At 44.0% G+C, this 21,913-nt stretch overlaps 1 pseudogene; it reads right to left on the reverse strand.

Annotated features, from left to right (window-relative positions):
• Nucleotides 1–8,561: 8,561 nt before the first annotated feature.
• LOC123140880 (uncharacterized) lies at nt 8,562–14,683 on the reverse strand (annotated as a pseudogene).
• Nucleotides 14,684–21,913: the final 7,230 nt, after the last annotated feature.

A 21,913-nucleotide genomic window follows, 5' to 3' on the forward strand; every position in this document is an offset into this window, starting at 1 on the left:
CAGAACTAGTAGTACAAAAAGTAGAGCGTGTGGAGAGAGGATACAGCCACAAGCACATCAGCGGTGCGTGGACGACGACTTTGACTTCACGTTTGGCAGCTCGTATTCGTTCATACTCCCTCCGTCGCCCGAATGCTCGAACGGGATCAGCGGTAAGGTGTGGCCCACCACCCACGAACCCACGTCACCCTCTCGCGCAAATTCATCGCCGCTCAAAATCGAAGCCCCGGCGGAACCACCGGAGCTGGGAGGTGCTGAACTTTAGAAGCGCCGGAAGATGGAATCGGCCCTCGACTCCCAGTGCGCTCGCCGTTCGCTGATACGGCTCTGTTCCTGTATGAGCGGCATCGAAGTTGCCGTCGTCCAGGTCTATCACCCTCCCGTCGGGCGCAAACTCCTCGGCGGCGGCGGTCGCGGTGGCGGAGAAGGCCGCAAGCAGGAGGAGGAGGAACAGAAAGAGGAAGCGGCGGCGGAGTCGTCGAGGCGAGGCCGCCGCGCCTGATGTCGTTTTCGTTGGGGAGGGCGACCACGCCCGAAGATGGCTCCGTGCGGGCTGGGGACCGTGTTGCCGGCTGAGGGCTGCACCTTCACGCGCCGGCTGGTGGCCAACGCCGCCTCCCGCCGAGGCAGTGGACCGGATGGCGTGCGGTAGGGGACATCGTGAGCGAGCGCCAACACCTACAGCTGCGGGCACCACGACACCACCATCCCATCTGTCGCCGGGTGCACACTTCGGGCGTGTTCGGCAACGCTCCGGCAGCCAGCTTCTCCAACTCCACGATTGGAGCTGAGCCGAACGCTCTGACTCTGCGGAGTTCGGAATCGAGAAGCCAGCTGCCCACGTAGTGTAAAGAAGCGGGACGCTGAGTGAGTCCCTAGCGTATCGGTGGGGGTTTTGAAAATTGAAGAAGCGGGAGTTGAGACATATTACAACCATATGCCACCGCTGGGTGAGTCCCTAGCGTACCGGTGGGGTTTTTGATTATTTGTCACTCTTTAGTTTGGACTTTGACAATTTGCCACTAGTTAGATTGTAATTGATCTGGTGACACTTATTACTTTGTACTTTTATATTTTGTCATTTTTCAACACAAAAACAATCAATGGAAATAATAGACAAAGTAAGTAGTCAAAATAGAGGACCATTGTACCCTTGGACCCAAACACAGCACATCCTTAGCCATTCCCGTTCAAAATCACAGCCGCCGCTGCTGTATGCGCTGCTCCCCCGCCGCCGCTGTACCTACTGCTCCCCTTTGCTGCTCTATGGCCTTTGCCCTCTCATGCTCCTCCTGCTGCCTCACGCTGCCCCAGTGCTCCCTTCGCCCCCTTCTTCCCCCGTTGAAACTCCATGAGTCCCCTCCTTCAGCCCCTGCGCACACAGCAGCAGCACACAGGTGCAGCGGCGGTCGTCAACGCACGGGAAGCCAGGGGCTCCGCGGGGCGCCGCGAGCCGACAAGTCGCGACGAAGCTCCGACCGGCCGCCGCCGCCGCTCCCCTTGCTGGTCACCCTAACCCTAGGGCGCCGCCGAGGAGATGAGCAAGAGATAAGGGAGGGAGGGAGCGGGAAAGAGGAAGACTCACCAGGGCTGCCGCCGTCGAGCTCCACCAGGGCCGCCGCCGTCGTTGCCTTTGACCCTACGTGCGAGAGACGGTGGGAGGGGATGAGAACGACCGCAACTCCTCTGTTCCTGGTCCATCGAGAGGAAGGGTAGATTCGTCCTTTTTCGTGGGACCCATCTGAGAGAGGGCAAAATATCAAACACCCAGATAAAAAGTGTCATCAGACTAAATACAAAGTAACTAGTGGCAAAATAGCAAAGTCTCAAGTAAGGGGTGGCAAATAATCAAATTCCCCCGGTTCGCTCATTGTGTTTCTCTCCCCGATATTTTTCTCTCGTGCACGACCAGATGCACGGGGAGACGGATGCTGGGAGCGGACGGGCTGAACGATTTCCCAGATAGACGGACTGTACTCTGCACACTTCATACTCTGTTTCTTGTTGCATCTGAATAAACTGAACGGGCGTGGCGAATATTTGCCTGCTTGCAGGGTTCCACCAGTGCCGGTACGGGTACCTGAACGTGTCTGACCTCGAGGGTGTGGTGGCCGGCTACGCGAAGGCCAGGATCCCGGAGGTGATGTGGACGAACATCGACTACCCTGAACCGCCTTCGCGGAGCTCCGGCCGTTCGTCGACCGGCTTCACCGGAACGGCCAGAAATACGTTGTCATCCTAGACCCAGGTACACACGACACGATCTTGTATATATGCACCAAACAGTAAACAAGTTTCTTTTTCTTTCTCATCTTGTCTTCAACAGGTGAAATCAGAGGAAACGTGTACAGTTGTAAACCAGCAATTTAAAAGCGACGCAGGGCGCACGCTTAGACTTGTATTGCCTACAAAACTTGCCTGGAATTATTATGAATTTTGCCTAAATTTGTTTTTTTACCTCAACAATATTTATTCTTGCCTAATTTCACAATAAATTGTGCGCTGGCTGGTTGTCAAGTTGTCTAAAACTATTAGAGTAAGCATGTTGATTGAAGTTACAACACAATCTGCATCATCATACCTTTGTAGGCAATTTATAGAAATAGTCGTGCAACTTAGAATCATAAGTACATGTAACCATCAATCTTGTTATACTCTGCCCAATTTCTTCAGCAAACAATGATGGAGTCGTTCGTAAATTTAGTGCTAGGAGAGTACATGGTTGTGATAGCTGAAGCTATGAGTTCAGTTGCATATAATAATTGATTGGTCTGTTTTGGAAAAAAAAAGGTCATCCAGTCGATTGGCTGGTGTAACTAATGTTAAAAAGTTCACTAATGTTTTAGGTAATGTTTTAGATAGGAGAGATAATCAAGTTTCATATTCTTTTGTGAACTAGCCTAGCTCAGATGGTTAGGTTATGTATGGTCAAACCAACCCATCAGGGTTCAAGTCCTAGACATCGCACTAATGCTCGCATTTTGCTGAATTTATTTTAGGCTTTCCGGCGGTATTCGTTCAACTGGAGAACCGTACCAGTCGACTAAAGATGAGCCTGTGCTGACTTCGTCAAGATCACATGTAGATTCAGTCTCTCAGAACTGCTCATAGGAATAGGGTGTGCGTGCGTGCGTTTATAGGGACAAGTGTGAATGCGTATGTATGAGCGTCTACGTCTATACTATGTTAAAAATATTCATATGCTTTTAGGGTTTTAGGGTAAAGTTTTTGAAACTTGCTAAATTTATCAAAGTTCATATCAAGTTTTAGTAGTTGAAACTTGCCCGCCCGCCAAATTTTCCTCGCAATTCACAAAGTCATTGGATTCGCTACGACGAAAGATTAAATTTATCGGAACCGGTACCTACAGGTTGGAAGTCTACTGCACATGCATTTCGACAAGATTCGTGTGGTATGAGTACGTAAATCACTTCTTGTTGTATACACTGTGAATACTACTGACACAACCTGACAGAAAGTACATATACCTACTAGGTGTCAGCCTTTTACAGAGGAGAGAGAGTCAGAGAGGAGAAAAATAATGCATGCACTCTCTATCCCTTACATCTGGCATGTATTAATTGTCACTCTCATATTTCGAATTATTGATATCTCTTGAATCAAATGTCCATTTTTAAACTTTTTATATATTACATTTCATGCTGAAAAGACCTTCAAAACAAGATCAGTCTAGGATATACTTGAACAACTTTTATTTTATATATTTCAATTATCTTTGAAATCACTTTCAAAAAAATTAAGATTGTTTCGGTTTTTCATAAAAGTGATTTCGGCTGTTTCACTAATTTAAAAAAATGATTTCACTCGTTAAAAAAACTAATTTCACTTATTCCTAAACACTAGTTTCACTTATTTTAAAATGCATATTTCACTGATACTCAAAAGAATTTCACTAATTTCAAAAAAAAATGATTTCACTCATTTGAAAGAAACTAATTTCACTCATTCTTAGACACTAGTTTCACTTACTTTAAAGTGCATATTTCTCTAATTTCATAAAATTGTTTCACTCATTTAAAAGAAACTAATTTTGCACATTTTAAACCATGGTTTCACTTATTTTAAACACAAATTTCACCCATTTTTAAAAATAATTCCACTCATTTCAAAATACATATTTTTGTCGTTTCAAAAAGAAAATTTCACTTGTTTTGATAAATTAGGTTTCATTCATTTTCAATTAAGAAGACATGTTACAATTACCCAAAAAAATGAACCAATCGAGAGGCAGTTAGAGACACACACACATGTGGCATGCAGCAGCTAGCGCGCAGCGGCAGCTAGCCGGTACGAGGGGGAGTGGCGGATGATGGCGGCTATGGCCTGTGGTGGGCGTCGAGCAAGTGGTGCGGTTGGGCGCTCCCACGCATGGCGCAGTAGTGCACCGAGCAGTCGAGACCTAGGCGCACCGAGCAGCGACAGCTTCTCAATTTCTCATCCTTCACGCCACGGCCAGCAGTATGCAGTGCAGCCTCGTGCTTCGCCAGCAGAAGATGGAGAGTGAGGAGAAGGGGCTAGCAACGCCAAGGGGAAGGGTTTTTTGAAACGGAGGCAAAATGGTTGCCTCATAAGGGGATAGGTATTGACTATTATGTTTTTGTTTTGAGGATGACTATTATGGTTTTGCATTTGCATAAAAAAATTACTTAAGAGTTCGCCACACCTTCATTTTGTTCGTCCTCTGTCTCTGGGCATACCTATAGCTTGCCACTTCTTCCCATGCATCTTCCTTTTAATTTCATCTCCTCCCACCAGTACCGAGCCACAATGCTAGCAATATTTTTGCATGTCTTCTTTAACAGTTTAAAACAGCTCATTGAATAGGTAGGTAGGAATAGCTTCACAGATTGACTTGATCAAAACCACTCTAGCCGCACTATTCATAAGCTTGTGATCCCAACCAGTGACAAATTTCTTTATAGTATTAGGTACTATAAGATCATACTGGTCCTCTGTAGACCTGCCCAAAGCAGTAGGTAGCCTCAAATATTTCTCCGCGAGTGCTTTCGTTTGAATATCGGCCCCCTCATGAAAGGCCACCTTATTTTCAAGTGAATAGTTGTCTTTAAATAAAATTTGCAGAGATGTACTCCCTCCATCTCAAAATAAGTGACTCTATTTTTTCCTAACTTCATTTTTGGGACGGAGGGAGTAGTATACATACCTAGGTTCGTGTGCATCTTTTTCAGAACTTTTTGGGGCTTTTAAATATGATTTTAGATTATTTATTTTCAAAAAAAAGACCTACGTGTAGCTCGAGCTACAACAGGCATTAGCTAGCCAGAGTGCAAATTTACACGATGAAATACGTTTTGATGTCCCCTAGAAAAAATATGTTTTGATGAAAGATACACAAAAACGACAAAATCATGTATTGTTAGCACAGACGCTATTCACTATAAAAGTCCATAATTTTGTTTTTTTATGCCGCTCACACCGAAGCGTATTTCATCACAAAATTTGACAGGAATGTAGTATACATCTCTATGTTCATGTGCATTTTTTGTCCAGAATTTTTTGAAGCTTAAATATATGTTTTTCAAATTTTTCAAAAAGAAGGCCTACATGTAGCTCTAGGTACACAAATTCGCTCTCATGAATGGCTTGGCTTCGCTCAGATGTTGGTTTTGTTTTCTTGGAGCGCATGGAGTGACAAGTTGGGCTTCGAGGCCCACGTTGCTCACAAGTTGGGTCGCTGCAAAGCTTCGCCGGCCAATCACCACACGAGCATCTCTCGCACCAACCGGCGGCACTCGTTGCCGTCGCCTGCGCCATGCTCCGCCTCCGAAGCTGCATCCTCGCCCACCTTCTATCCTCTCCCACCACCTGCCACAGATTCCCTTCCCCTCTCGGCCGTCTCCTCTCGGCCACCGCACCCCCCATTTCCCCACGCACCGGAATCACCGGATTCGCGGTCGAGGAGTACCTTGTCGACACCTGCGGCCTCACCCGAGCACAGGCGCTGAAGGCCTCCACGAAGCTCTCCCACCTTAGACCTAGTTTGGTCACTGCTAACGCTTGATCTAGTAATTAGGTTCACGAGTATTGGCATGTCCATGTCAATATGTCATAAGAAATTTCATTTGAATGGCAACTCTGGACCTTTTCTGTTGTCGTGAACTATTTTGGACTTGTTGATGGCCACAATATGTTGATCAATCTGAGGATGCAGTTTTGACCCAGTTTGCTGGTTGCTTGTTCCACTTCTTGTGAGCTAAAATCTTAGTTCTTTCTGGAGCATCTTTGTTTGAAGAGATTAGATGTTTTGAAAGGCATTCATGCTTTGCTAGTCTGCAACAGTTTTTTTTCCCTTTTTTCTTTCCTGTATTTCTGAGTGGCCTATTAGCTGATACGTTCAGTTCTAGGGACAACTGATTTCAAAACTGAACAATATAGTTGTATATTACCTATATACGGCCTACCATCTAGTCCAAATACTATGGTTGGCTAAAACGAGACCTCCTCATGATTGATGCTAGCAAATGGTTGGAACTTTTACCTCTGCTTAGTGTGGTATCAAATCTGCCTAGATTGATCCCAGGTGTCACAACATTACAGGCTATGCTTTATGCAAACCAGAGTTATGCATTAACAGATGCAAGCTGGCTTTCGCTAGATGGCAACTATTTTTCAGCGTTCTAAAACTATATCAAGCTTGTACTGCTGACCTTTGTGCCAAATTATTATAACAAATGTGATACTGAACTACATGTATTACTAGTTATATAGATATTTACTGCCCCAAGAACAGATCGCTGAGTCTATCTGCATATTTAATACTGTAGCTCCCATAGTTTGTTGGCTTCTTAACTCCTGTTTTCATGTATGCACGAATGTGCTTCTTAAATCAATACTTTTTTATGATATTTGTTAGCTTATGAGACGACAAAGTAATTATATCTTCTTGTCCTCTGCAAAATTCAGTTTCTTCATATATGGTTGTTGATTGATCCACGGTAATGCTTGAGAGCTTGAGATGGTGCTTCATGGATTCAATAGGTAATCACACAGTTGTGCTATTAAGTGTCAAGACATAAGATCTAGGCAACCATTTACATTTTTGTCATAAACCACTGTGGTTGTCTTGCAAGGCAATCCTCCGCTGGTATATTAGCAATTCAGCATTCTCATTATCTATGGAATTTCTGCGCTCCAGCTGGTTTGTATTTCTGTTTTCATCCGTTACTAGTAAGGATTCAGCACATCTACAACAATCCCAGCCTGTATCTTCTCTTGTGTTTTTTTCTTTCTTGGATACACAAAAGCTTGTGTATCATTGCATTGATAGGAGTAGGAAGAGGCATAAGGGTACCATCATGGGACACGTACACAAGCTGGACGCTAGAGCAGAACACGGGATGCTCAGCCCCAAGGAAAACAAAGGCCTAACTCTCGGAAGCATATTCATCCCTTTGGCTCTTGCCCTAGCCCAGAGGCACGCATCTTCCAGGGGTCGGAGGGCTGCAGCGAGTCTAAGACACAGCTGTTGCGGTGTTTTTAGATCCACCAGCCACAGGCAGTGAGGAGGATGGAAGAAAGACCTCGGCAAAGCTCTGCAGGAGCTTCTGATCAAGAGGACGCCCATCAGTCCGCGAACGCCCACGTCTGGTCTGGCGGCGTGGCGGTAGATCGACACCAGGAGAGGATTTTGTGCCAAATCTGCCGCTAGAAGGGGCAGTCAGTGAGTAGATGTTGCATGTCCTCGGAAGCCTGATCACAGAGGATAGTCGCGCCAGTCGTTCGTCGGTCCACAACAGAGAATTCTTTTTCAATTTTTCCTGGCCTGTTATTTTCTCAAGTTAGTAAGGGAAAAACTTGGCTATGACCCAAATCAAAGGCAGACAAAAAGGGACACACTCATATATGTTGCGTCACAACATGAATGGGAGAAAAACTCGACTGTTACCCACATGAAAAACAACTAGCTTTCAAGTCTTTGCATTGTGATCCTAGACAACACCCCACATCTACTTGTGTTTCCTGGTATTGCAATCTACTTGCTGGGGTGTGCCTTGTCATGGACTCCCATGTTTTATCATTATTCTTTTCCCCACTTACTTGTATGTTTTTTTGGTTCGGTATCCTCATAATTGGGTCAATTTGTTTAGGTTTTCGATCGGCTTTTCCTTGTAAACTAGCTCATGGTTTTTGACCCAATCTCCCTCATGACCTGGTTCAATTTCTTTTGAACTCAGATCAATATTTACTTATTTAGATGCGGACCCCCCCCCCCCCCCCCCCCCCCCCCCCCCCCCCCCCCCGCCAAGCTTATTGGGTAAATGGCTAGCATATCCTAGGGGAATTTCTCTGGAAGTCGACAACAAGGGAGGTGCTTGATAAAAAAATTAGTACAAAGAACAAACCCACTAGTAAGACGATGAGACTACAGGACTTGTTCCATCGCAATATCTACCCTACGGAATAGTTTACTAGACATACACTTTTAGCTATTCAGAAGAAAAACTTCGTATGACTATCCAGAAAAATACATAATAACCTCATTAATCACCAAATCTGAAGATACATGTAGCAATGCGGGTTGGAACATACTAGTGCTGGCAAACATCCTATCAGGAGACTAAATGAAATGTCATATGCATCATTGTACACATCAGGAATTATGTTCTATGGATATTGGGAGTAATTGGCCCAATTGGAAATAGAAACAAGAATCCATGTCCTGGTGTCTTCTTTGTACTTCTGAATAACACCAATATAAGACAAATCATTCAGAATGTTTCTTGGGACAAGGCTGCAATTTCATCAATGAATTTAGTTGGGAGGCATGCTACCCGACCCATTTTCGAATCTAGAGTAATATGTGGAGCTAGAGCCAGAGAAGCCTTCTGATCTTTCAAAACCAGGAAGATTATTCCCGGACCTTGCGCACGACATTCTATGCCACAAATGACCAGGAGCAGAACCGCTAGGTGGCCTCAAGTGTTGTGAACCTGCAATAACATAGTCAGTTTCAAGCCATTCACTAAACATCCAATGTTGTTGGCCAGGAGAAATACCGTTGTTGTTTCCATGATCTGTTAATGGCTGAAGTATTCTAGTGCGAAATTGGGAGCGCGGTGGGTAATGAAGCCTTGACCTCTTGCACAAGGCGGAAGCTGATGAAAGACGCCTTGACATTCTAGGGCATGAGGATGTAGCCCTTGACATGATAGTCCAATAGGAGGATGTCGAACATGGAAGTCGTGGCCTAGTAGTCCAGGAGGAGGATACGGACAATATGAGCTTGGCTCTGCTAGTACTAGGGGAGGACGGCGAAAGTATATGCCATCATCTACTGGTGCACGAAGAGGATGAACAGGGTATGATTGCTTATCTGAAAGAAGAGAAGGATGATGTCCATGATCAGTAAGTACTAGGGGAGGACATCGAGAGAATAAGACTTCCATGCATGTGGATTAATAGATAATACAAGCTTACCATATATCACTTCTTGTGCTTCCACGTGAGTGCCCCCGATTTCTTGTATTTTCTCGATACTTACCTCTCCCTCGCTTGTGTTTACTAGTGGTTTTTGGTCCCGTACAACAAAACCGATTAATGAGTCTTGGTTTCTATCGATTGTTGACGCGCCTTTCCAGAAACCTTTTTTTGCAAGGACTGTTATTATGCCCTTGTGTCCAGGACATACATAAATATATGAACCATCTTCTGTTGTTGATAAACCAATTCTTTTGTTCACTTTTAACATCTTTGCAACCTGCATCAGTGTCATAAATAGCTTAAGCGTAATATTCTGAATGTCCATACCTTCTAAAGACTAGAAATGAAAAATCAAGTGTCAATTTTACCTGCTTCATTCCCTCTAAGCCATTTTTCGACGACTCAACATTCAACAACAGGGAAATCACCTAATAGGATATTAGTTGCAAGTAAAAATCAGTTTCGGTTTATTTCTGTAATATTTCAGTAACTACTAAAACTTATGATGAAAGCAAACTAACGCTAGAAAACACATAGTTATCTAGGTATATCAAATACAATTTCAAACTCATTTCAGCACAAAAGTAAATAATCCTAAAACAGGAGAATGTCAAATCATAAGAACAAGGATGAATCATCTATAATGTAAGAAAATGACCTTACCATAATTGACCGGTTTTGAGAGTGACGAAGATCCTTGAGGAATTTTTTAAAAACCCCCCATTTCACTCTTCCTTTGATTTCTATGGTTTTCGGCCAAACAATATCTTGAATTTTTTCCCCACTGCAAAGAGAACACATGGAAATCTATAATCAGAAACAACATGATTCGAACGTCCACCATTTACAACAACTTAATATTTGTTTTTCAATCTAAGAAACAAATATAATCCTACTTTATGATTACAGTGGAAAATATATATATATTATGTGCATCACATTATCATTAAATCTGGTCCATTCAAGGCATGCATGTGTTGTCATGCAAAGACAAATCATATTAGTTCTAACTTGTAAAAAGCAATCAAAGCACCATATAAAAAGAATAGAATCATATGTAGTGGAGATGTTGCAACAATGAAATGTTTCAATCCCGAATTAATTAACATGTTAATACCCTCTATAATTCATACAATAATATGATGAAATACTCATTTTGTTGGAGTTTGACTTGTTTTGACCTCATTGGCCTCTCGTTATCATATTCTTTTTGGACAATATGCCCCACTAATTAGTACCAGTAGAAAATGTATGTGCTCTCCTTGTACTATTATGAAAATTGATGCCTAAAGGACCAAGACCATCTCACATCCTACAGTTTAACTTCAAGGCTTCAACACCTATTATGCAAGGAAATGGAGATTTGACTGGATTGAGTAGAAAAACAGTTACATAACTTAGAAACATGGTGCAAACTTCTACCAATCAACATCCTAGTAAGGATATTGTTGGGTTGAGTGTATGTGTGGGGTGTGCGCATGGGTTGTTGGCCCAAAGGCCCACCCTTGTGAATATCTACTCATACTTGTAGGTTATAGAAGAGAGTGTTACTGATTTATCCCCAAGAGACAACATGGTTTGACACCCAGGTTACAACTAAAGCCATCGCTAGCAGCGAGAGGAAAGGTGGTGCTCGTAGCTATGGGTGAAGAGAGGTTTTGTCGCTAGTGGATCTCTTGGAGTGAGGAGAAAATCGCATGGGAGAAGCTGCAGCAGAGCCGTAGCCTTTAGCAGAGGAAATGGTCTAGAGCAGTGGGGAGAGAACCGCTGGTGGTGGTGGACCAGAGCAGAGAGAAGAGGTGCCTATGGCCAGGAGCGTGGGGCAGCGCAGCAAATCGGCATTGAAGCTTGTGTCGTGCAACCTTGTGGCTCGTGCAGGAACTGTAGGTCATGGGTGCGGGGGGTAGCGGCAGGAGGCGTACATGTGGCTGCTCAAAATCAAAAGTTCATCCGAGATGACGGCCGACAGTGCGTGCAAGTAGAAGGACCTGCAGGTCTGCGGTGTTGGTCCGTGGTGGTGAAAGGAGAGATTGGTGAGGTCTGTACGGCTACTATCACTTGGAGCTAGCGGTGTTGGTGTAGTGAGTACTGTAGCAAGAAGCAGAGAAAATGTCTATTGCCTAAATTTGTTTGTGGGCTGCTGATGCTGCTATCTTAGAGTGGAGAGAAGGAGATGTTTTTTTGCTGGTTGCGGAAAGAAGGCAAAGCAGAACATCTTGTAGGAGGTGTGGCTGGTGTTTTGACAGGTAACAGTGTGATGGATTTAGGGCCTTGGTGTGCTAGTTGCATTGACCCTGGTTCTGGTTGTTGATTGTTGTTGCTCAAGTAAGCTAAAACTTAATACCCGATAGAGCAGAAGAGAGGAGGCATAGTCGCTTGCTATTGGTGCTTTATAGTGACATTGGACCATGGGGAAAAAAAATCAAAGAATTGAGAAGCTACTTCAAAAACACACAAAAAAACTCAGAGAATCTCCAACAATGGCCCTATAATAGGGCACAAAAAAGCAGTTAGAGTAAAATTTGGGACACCAAAAAGTGAATTTTAGGGCACCAGAAAATGCTCATCAACTATAGAAGCCCTAAAATTGGTGCCCCAAAATACTGTGGATGTCGTTTTGTGCTTGTCCTATTTTAGGGCACTTGTTGGAGCAGCGTTTTTGGCATAAAGTGATGTAAAACAGCCATTTTATTGTGGTCCTACATGGTCCCCCGTTTGGAGCAAATTTTGCGGCAGCAGCCGAAGTGTTTTACATTTGCAGCATATGGCCGCTCGCCGCCGTCGTTGTAGGGCAAGAATTCGCCGGAAGTGTCATAGAAAGGTTGGTGCCTCTGCGCATACTATTGCGTGTGTTACCTGGCCAGGACGCTGTTGGAGGTGTAGAGGAGGCTCTATGTGGGAGGAATCGAGTAGGGTTTCACCGGAATCAACAATCCAGTCACGGTGGAGTCACTGGAAGGAGGTGAAGGAGACGGGTAGGGGACTTGCAAGCCTCACATGATGGAAGGGGTGCACAGCGAGCGCGCTGATGATGTGCTGACATAGTTCCACATCGGGGAACCATCTTCTCGCTCTGATCGCTCGCTGCAATTGTGCCCTGTTAAGAAGGAGGAGGTTGCGGGCCGCCATCACTCCCGTGGGACGAGCCTCTCGCCGTGGAGGTCAAGGTGGATAGACACAACAACAAGGTGGAATGGTGGTGTTCATTGATAATTTTTAGATTTCAGGATCTGCTTTTCATCTGTCATTGATGATTTTAAAATTATATATAAAGTTCACGATCGGCTCTTGATCCATCCTACATGTGCTTGAGTAAGCATGATGCGGTATGTTTTATTCTCCAAATCTGATAGTTGATTAGGAATAGGAAGGGCCCCCTAAAGAATGATGAGACACTCTTTCAGAGGTGGTGTCAATGGCATTCAATTTATGAGTTATGAATTCTCTCTTCAGAAATAAAGAAACAAAGCCATTCAGCGGATACATGCAACAAGTATTTGTAAATTCATTGTGGTCCAATTGGTAGAACAGATCATTGTAAGTGGCACAACATATAAGTTCATGCTTATAATTCAAACATTTTTTAAATGGCTGCATACCTTTATGCATATATGACTGCATACCTTTATGCATATTGCGTCTTCAGTCTCATTTGAGTATATAAGGCGTGCATGCAATTTTAATAAGACTCTCTTTTTTGCTCTCATTTATTTATTGTCTTTTGAGACTGGATATTTTATCACTCATACCTAAGACACTAATAGAAGGAAGCCACGTCAATTTAGAAGCAACCATTGTGGCTAATAGTTCAACCGATTTTTTTTGCTCAATGCTCCATGATATTTAAGCTACTATTGTAAGAAACTGAAAGATTTTTCAAACATTCTCTTTCACTGGTGCGGTTCAATGAAAGGTGAGCCATGCGGTGGCCGAGATCATCTTCTTGGGATTGACCACCTTCAGACATATTTGTGATAGGGTGGACTCTAGGACACTATCGGTGAGGGTGAAAAGGAGGATAAGCAGTGACACGGATGGGGCACAATATTGAAATAGAGGATCTAGACCTGTGGGAGTCTTGAGGCATGCTTACTGGGCTAGGGGCATGTGATTTGTTTCTCCCATTGCAAACCACAAGAATGTTGCTAGTAGAATTAAATCACATAAGCTTGGGAAATCTAACTAAGGGCTTAGGACTCGAGGAATATAATTTAGCTTGTAACAAGATGGTAATGATAGATATTTATCACCCATCTGAGGGGGAGTGTTGTTTTTTTATGAGAAATTGAGGGGGGGGGGGGTGGGGTTGATTCTATGTGTGGGGTGTGTGTATCGGTTTCGACCAAATCAAAGGCTTACTCTTATGTATACACTCATACTTGCAGGCTGTAGCTAGAGATCAAGTGAGTGTTCCAGACCCCCCCCCCCCCCACAATAGACAACAACACTTTACTGTGAATAATGTCATCTGAGTTACACAATCCATGATGTTCGAATTAATTTGGTTGTAAATCATATTATATGTGTGTATGTATTTTAATAGCTCAAACTATTTCAAGTAATTCAAAGCAACACGGAAAATGGGATATCTAAGGAAAATGGTGCCTAAGGAAAAAAAATCTCTATTTAAACATCACATTAGTGGTTTTTGCACCAAGGAATTTTGAGGAAACATTGATTAAGACCATTTTTATGTGACATATCAAGTATTGCACATGAACTAATTGTTCTAAAAATCATCATCAGTTTAATACGACTTGCAGCTAATAATGGGCCATCTCCAAAGAAGACTGGAACTAGAAGCCATGTGGTAATAAATTCAAAAGGTTAAAATTGGTTAACACAAACTTAATGTTCACCGTGGTTCAAATATTACTTTATTAGCCGAAATTGACATTTGTCCTAACTCATCAAAATACACCTACATTAGTGCAAAACACCAATTTGGTAAGGCAAAACACCAACCATTTTTACATGTATAGGGTTGTCTGTTATCAAAACAAAATCTACTACTTCTCTAAAGACACAACAATGAAAACATTAAACTAAATCAATAATAAGAATGATGTCAAAAAATATCATTTGAAAGCATAACCAAGGTACTTATTTACCTTCTAAAAAAGGCGAGAACAGGCACAGTGGCAGTCTTAAGTCTGATCACACCACCCCCCAGACTTGTACAGGCAAACGGAGATACGGAACCAATGACAGACTTCATATCATCATCTGAAAAATGAGATGACAGTGCATTAGAAATATAATGTGTTGTTTAACATCCATGTAAATCATGTTACCTTATATATGTAATCCTCCTGCAACATTCTATTTTGCAGATACCTGTACAGGCCTTAGTTACCTATACAACTTCCTAGAGAAGCATCTGCAAGCTGATGTTGTGTTCCAGGCTACATATTTTCAGATATTTTATTTTACTACCAGAGATACACGTTAAAGGTGGAGAAGAATCTATGTGTGGGCCTCAGGTTCTATGATGAATTTGTTTGTGGGAGAGAGCACTATGCATTCAGTGGTAAGAATAAATGATTGTGCCTTTCATAAAAAGAATAGCGTGCTAAGAGAAATAGAAGCGGCCTCCTCCAAATGGTATACATGCTATAGCACGCTATTTACAAAGAGTGAATTGCAGAAAATCACCATATTGACGTCTAGGTTTGCATAAAATACCGGTTTATGAATTTCTGTCAGAAACCACTGATTCTTGGCCTAATCTTTTGCAAAAAACAATAGTTGCCGGATTTAGCTCATTTGATGATGATTATGACAGATGGAGCCCACCCTTTGCTTATGTCTGTAACAGTACACAATAAACAACACTAGAGGGGTCTTTTTGGCAAAAACACCACCCCTCTCGAAAAAAGATTGCCTTAAAAGCGTTAACCACCTAGACCAGCGCCGACCGGCCCAACCCGTGCGACCCTGCCGCCCGCCCGGGCCCGGGCGTGAGCAGCAGCGGCCGCGCCTCCCCTTCTCCATTATCCCTCTTCTTGCTTGCCCCGAGCTGGCGGCGCGCATCTCGGCCGGCCGGCCGCGCCTCCACTTCTCCTCCTCCCTCCTCTCTCTCTCTTTCCCGAGCCGGCCTTGCGTAGCAGGGGTGAACTTGGGGCCGCCGGCGGCCGCGCCTCCCCTTCTCCACCCTCCCTCCTCGCGGTTCCCTCATGCCCATCCCGTCCCGCGTCATGGCGGCCACGTGAGCAGACCTCACCGGCGTCAAGCACGACTTGCTGGTCATGGCGGATCCTAACCGCGCGGCCATGGATCCACCGTGGCCCCGGGCGTCCTGGATCCGGTGACCTTTGTCACTAGAGGCCATGGATCCGATGAACTTTGTGGCTAGACGGCATGCGGCTTCCTCTGGTGGCTCGACCATAGGCTGAGGATGATGGACTGAGGACAAGGACGCTGGACCTCTGGCGCCCGCAGGCTGACGGACGAGGCGTGGCCCACTGGCCCGGCCAACACCGCCGCCGACTGCCACAACAGCCGCGTGCCTGTGCCTGTGACCTCCACTCCTGTTCCCGGCGACGAGAACCATTGCCGGCGTGTTGCTGCTCTAATCGGTTGCTTCGGCAGCCCAAATCTTTTTGTGGAGCTGATTGCTTTTTGTTTATTGATTGAAGGGTGTCCCTCTAAAATTTCAGGGACTATTTTGTAAATCTAAAAAATCCCTCATCTGACAATGTCCAACGTTGTCTACTGTGAACTGTTACGCCACATCATCAAATGTGGGACCCACATGTCATAATCACGGTTAAAATGCTCGAAGCGACCGATCAGTGTCTTTTTTGCAAAAGATTAGGCTAAAAATGAGTGATTTTTGTCACAATTTGTAAGCGGTGTTTTCTGCAAACCTAGGTGTCAATGTGGTGGTTTTCTTCAATTCACTCTATTTACAAATGTGTTTTAAAAGAATGCCAGGTATGGCCTAAAATTAAAGGACTTTAGCAACAATAAAGGATATAGTTCAATAATAAAGGACTAAAAAAAGCTTTAATGTAGCCTAACATCAACAGCCCATGAGGCAACAACATAGCAAAAATATACTAATTTAGAATCAAGTGTCACCAGGATCTCCATTCCTAAAGAATAACCTCTCCTTGCTGTCCATGGAAGTACTCCATGTAGATAGCTATTTATCAAAGTGACAATCAATCGGGTGCTAGGAGTTAAGATGGATAACTTGCAACACAGTCGGAAACTAACATCTAGCAAACATCATTACCCAACACATACATCACGAATCTGCGAGACCAAAGAACTTGCCTGGTGCCTCGCTTGTCGGTGCCACAACGGGTTGCGACATCATGTCGCCGCGAACGGGGGAAGACCAGCGGGGAACAGGGGAAGACCAATGAGGAATAGAAGAAGAGGGGCCGAGCACGAGGAAGAAGCCGCCGCCGCCGCGCAGGAGCGCTTGGTCGGGCGGAGGATTGGGTATTATACCTATTTGGGCTAGGTCAGGCTTGTGTCCTTGGGCTAATGGGCTGCCCAAAAAGACAACCCGCTACAAGCTATGCCGTGCGAAACTTTAGTGCGGGCTCTCCGTGTATGCTATAGCGCCCTATTAGCGAAGATTCGGCACGCTATTTTTTGGTGAAAAAGCCATGATCATCAAGTCTGAAAGATGAAAACAGTATGTGGTATTTAGTGCTCCAAAAGCACCAATAATGCATTAACTATTTGTGTTGGATATGAAAATAGTCGAGAAAAGACTGTAATCTATAATTGAGATTTATGGGGTTATAAGTTGTGGTTGACATTAGCATTGTCACTGTTATTCGGATAGAGGGATCGGTGCCAAACTACTATAAAACAAGGAAGCCAAGGATAGAAGGTAATTAATGTTGTCGCTTTCCAGTTACTTATGTATGTTTGTGCTTTTCACTGTATTCTGATATGTTTGAGCCTATTAATAGCTCTACTTGGCTATTTAGTACAAGAAGATGTAAAAGGAGTACTACTACCATATAATGTTGCAATCTTTCCAAATATATAACCACGAAAGGGGACAGGCAGACCGCACACTCGATAAAATCAAAATTAATACATAGCAACCTGCCAATTCTAAACTATAAGGTTGCTAGCCAACTTGGCTCCAAGAGGCTCCCTCGATTTTCTGCCTTCTCAGCCATCGGATGGTGGTCAAAACGGTCTTCTCTATGTTCCGGGGCGTTGGATCTTTGTGTCTAGTTTTCACCTTGCGGTAGTTTCGGAGGGCCATTGACCTGTGGGCTCAGCCTCGCCCGCGATTTGCTGGGTCAGTTATTTCGGGGTGCACGAGCGCCCTCTCCTTATGTGTCTCGTGCGCATCGCGCGATTCGCTCGCTTCACGCTACGTTTTCTATTCCCTCGTCTCGCTTGTTAATTAGATATAGGAAAGAGGGAGATGAACTCATGCGTACCCGCACAACACACACTCAAAAAGCCCCGCGCACTATGACAGGTGGGCCGCATTGGCTTCTGGTCCCACAGTTCAGTGCATGGGCTTACTTTTGTTTTTGTCTGTTGTCTGGGGTTGTACAGAGGAGACAAGATGGGCTCACGCGTACGCACCCACCCCGTGCATACACACCCGCCCCGCATACTGTGACTGGTAGGCTGCGTTGGCTTCTGGTCCCACACGTTGATGTGTGGGACTATTTCATTCTGGTTTCGGCGCAATATAGGAGAGAGGGAGAGGCGACGGCGTGGGCGGCTTGTCCCTCCCTTCTGCGCCTTCTGCCTCGCTGAGAACGTGCGCGCAGAAAGGAGAGTGAAGTTTGCATTAAACCTTGAATTCACAGGGCTCGTCGGAATTGAACCTGCTCAACCTTCAGATCCCTGAAATTGATACCCTGTATTCTGTAATCCCGGTCTTATTTCGACATTCGACCATTTTAGTCCAGTTTGGCGCGTTGGAATAATGAGAATCCTGGTCGGGATCACTGTATACTCTTGCTGACGACAGGGGTCCACACGTCATATTCTTCTCTCCCTCGAGCTCTAACTTTCTGGCTGCAGCATGTGTTGTAGAAGACCGTTCGGTGCGTGCGACCCGGGAACTCATCACGGACGAACGCAAATATGAAAATTGGAACGAAACTTGACTAGTGAGGAGCGACGAGCAGAAAAAACCAATGAACTAATCACACTATGGGAATACATGTCGGTGGTGACCAGGAAGATTGTTCAAGGAACATGCCTCCGCCGACCGCACCATTTGCACCGCGAACAGCTGCGGTGTCCGCAGCACCATCTCCACGAACAACGGATGAGGACGAGCATGTGGGCACCGGCGACCGGCGACCGGATCACGTCCTCCCGCGGCGCCGACTCCCTACAACCCCACGCTCGCGCATGTCTGCCTCGATCGAACCTGTCCGGCAGCCGCATCGGGTCATACCACCCAAAGGAACTGCACGCCGCTGCCGGCGATGACCCACGTCATGCCGTCTCCACTAGGGCCCGCGCCGACTTGCACGCCAGACCACCGAAGGTCACGTACGCCACCGATACCATAGGCTGCATCCAGCCACTCCAAGTGGCTCCGGTTCTACCGCAGTAGGCTGCTGGCGGCAGCGTAGTTGCTTCGCGATCTCGAGGAGATGAAGTTGCCTTCGGTGCCACACTGCCACCACTGACGTTGTATCACGAGATTGGGATAGATGATACATATGGCATGTGGGCCAATGTAGTCGGGAGCTCCTTTTTTTTTGAGGACATGTAGTCGGGAGCTCCTAAGTAGCGCCTTCAGCGCCACTGGGATGAACGGGCGCTCATGCTCCCCTGCTTGTGGGCCGGCCCATGTAAGGTGAGCGCTTCACCGGTCCTCCCCCTGCTCGATCGCTTCAATCTGCCCCCCTTCCTGATCGCTCGACGGCTCGAGCGCAGCTTCCCGGCCACCCTTCCTTCACCGGTTGACTTAAGAAAACGAAAAAATATAAAAAATTCGTGAATTCAAAAATGTTCATGGATTTGAAAAAAGTTAACAAACTTTAAAAAAAGGTCACGAATTTGAAAAATAAGTTCAACGTTTGAAAAGAAGTTGATCAGTTTTTTTACAGTTCTTTGAATTTGAAAAATAGTTCATAAAAATTTGAAATTTTTTCATCGAATTTGAAAAAGTTCATCAAATTTTAAAAAGTTCATCGAATTTGAAAAAAAAAGTTGACCGATTCCTGACAAAAGTTCATCGACTTTGAAAAAAGTTCACCGATTTTGAAAAAAAGGTAACCAAATTTGAAAAAAAAATCGTCAAATTTGAAAACATTTCATTGATTTTGAAAAAAGTTCATAGAATTTGAATTTTTTTCATCAAAACTAAGAAAAAGTTCATTGGTTTTGCTAAAAGGTTCATGAAAAAATTGAAATTTTCATTGAACCAGGAAGAAGGAAAAAAAGAAAAAGGAAACTAGATGGATAAAAACGTAGAGAAAGATGTACGTAGGCAGATGAGGTTGGGCGCGGGGTGGTCAGTGCGTTGAACCTCGATGGAGGAGGCCAGGGTTTGATTCCAACGAAGTATATGAATTCAAGGTTTATAATATGATTTTCAAAAAAAAAATCAAGGTTTATAATAGACTTCACTCCACAAAGGATGAACCGGTCCTGAGCTCCTTCCTCCAATCCATTGCACTACCTCTCTTCCTGGTCCTTCCCCTCCTCCTTCTCATCCCATCCTATGTATTTTCAATTTGTTTGTTTAATAATACTCCATGGTGCTTGCACGCCCATGGATCTGGAAGTAGATATTTTAGTGCTTTTCCTATTCCATTATCTGCTCTTTTTTTTGCTAAGGGTAATGTTTTTCTGCGTGTGGGGTTAGGCTGATTATACAGATTAAGAGTTCTGCTCTAAGATATACTGTGCTAAAGAACTAATTATTTTGTACTAGACCGCTCTGCAGATGTTGAGGTGTGACCTGGAATGGTTGGCTATGGGACTTTTGGTGGCAGTACATTCTTTGTGCCCTTGCCAGGAATATCTGATGTGCGTCATGCCACAAGCAATTGTTTAGGTAAATATTACTCTCTCTGGCTCAAAGAGCACTTAGATTTTATAAATTGATTGCTTATATCATTGTCCAAAGCTCTGAAACACCATGCTCGATTGGTGGACTGCCGCTTGAGAACAAGCTTATTACTATCTCTAGCTGTGTGCATTGTTTTTCTCTGGAATTTTTTTATATGTAGTCTGATTTATTCCTTTTTTATGTTGCTTGGTACGGTATGAGCATAACCTGGCACACTAATCTATCTTATTGTTAGAGTTTCTTTATGGATGGATTTGCTTGAGTTACTGGAATATATCTGCTACATTCACTGCACTGTGTTTACATTCACACTGATCGGTAGCTGCAACTTAAGATTTACTCCCTCTGGCCCACAGAACAAGACGTTTTTGCAAACTATGTTAGCTTGCAAAAACATCTTATATTATGAGATGAAGGGAGTAATTGGCCAAGATAATTCTGAGGACCTAGCGAAGGGTGCAGTTTTTATTATTGTGCTAAAAATGCTGGTGCCATGCAAATTAGGCCAACGCGGCGGTCTTGAACTCAAGTGATCTTTGCTGGCCTTACTCCCATCTACTTTTAAAATTAACTTTAATATAATGATATTGATAGGTTAAGGGGTCATTCATCAGGAGAGGTGTTGGAGCGGAATCCCATGTGTAGCTACTGTTACCCCATCAATTATGTAGTTGCCTCTTTCTGAACATTGTTTAGTTCCAACGAGGATCTATTAGTAGTGCCAAAACCATTTTAAAAACAACAACATTGATCAGTTTCTTAAATTTGTGTATTGTTTTCACTTTAGGACCAGAAAACTGAACCTCGACACAATGACATTCTTCACCGGCTTAAAGTTTCGGAAAGTAGTGTCTACTCTCGGGTGTACTACACCCGAGTTTGTCCAAAAAAATAAGTGGCTACTCTCAAATGTTTGAGGTTCTTGCAAATTTCATCCAAAAGTAACATCCCTTGAGCTCTCACAAAAAAATAATAAAATCGTTGCTCAAAGTTTTGTGCACTGTTTGAGCAGCGATTTTTTTTGTGGGAGCACCTCGGATGTTATTTATTTATTAAATTTTGCCAGAAGCTCTAACATTTGATAGAATTTGATGTCGCAAATTTTCAGATATTTTGGATATAGTTTGATAGCGTTTTTTGAACTTTTGGGTAACTTGGGTGTAGTACACCCGAGAGTAGAAAACCCACTCTCATTTCTTAACTATTCATACATTTGCATCTATGTTTCACGTGCTCACTTCTACGTATAGGCAATTGCTTTAGAGTCGCTTAACTCGGCCATGGTTGATTGGACATATAAATGAGTGTAAAAATTGAGAGCATCCGCCGTTGATGATTGTTAGCATCTACATTTTTAGTTGATTGAACAGACAAATGAGTGTAAAATTTATGAGCATGATAAGTGGTCCATGTAAATTTGAA

Source organism: Triticum aestivum, chromosome 6D (genome assembly GCF_018294505.1).
Source record: "Triticum aestivum cultivar Chinese Spring chromosome 6D, IWGSC CS RefSeq v2.1, whole genome shotgun sequence".
Lineage (NCBI taxonomy): Eukaryota > Viridiplantae > Streptophyta > Magnoliopsida > Poales > Poaceae > Triticum > Triticum aestivum.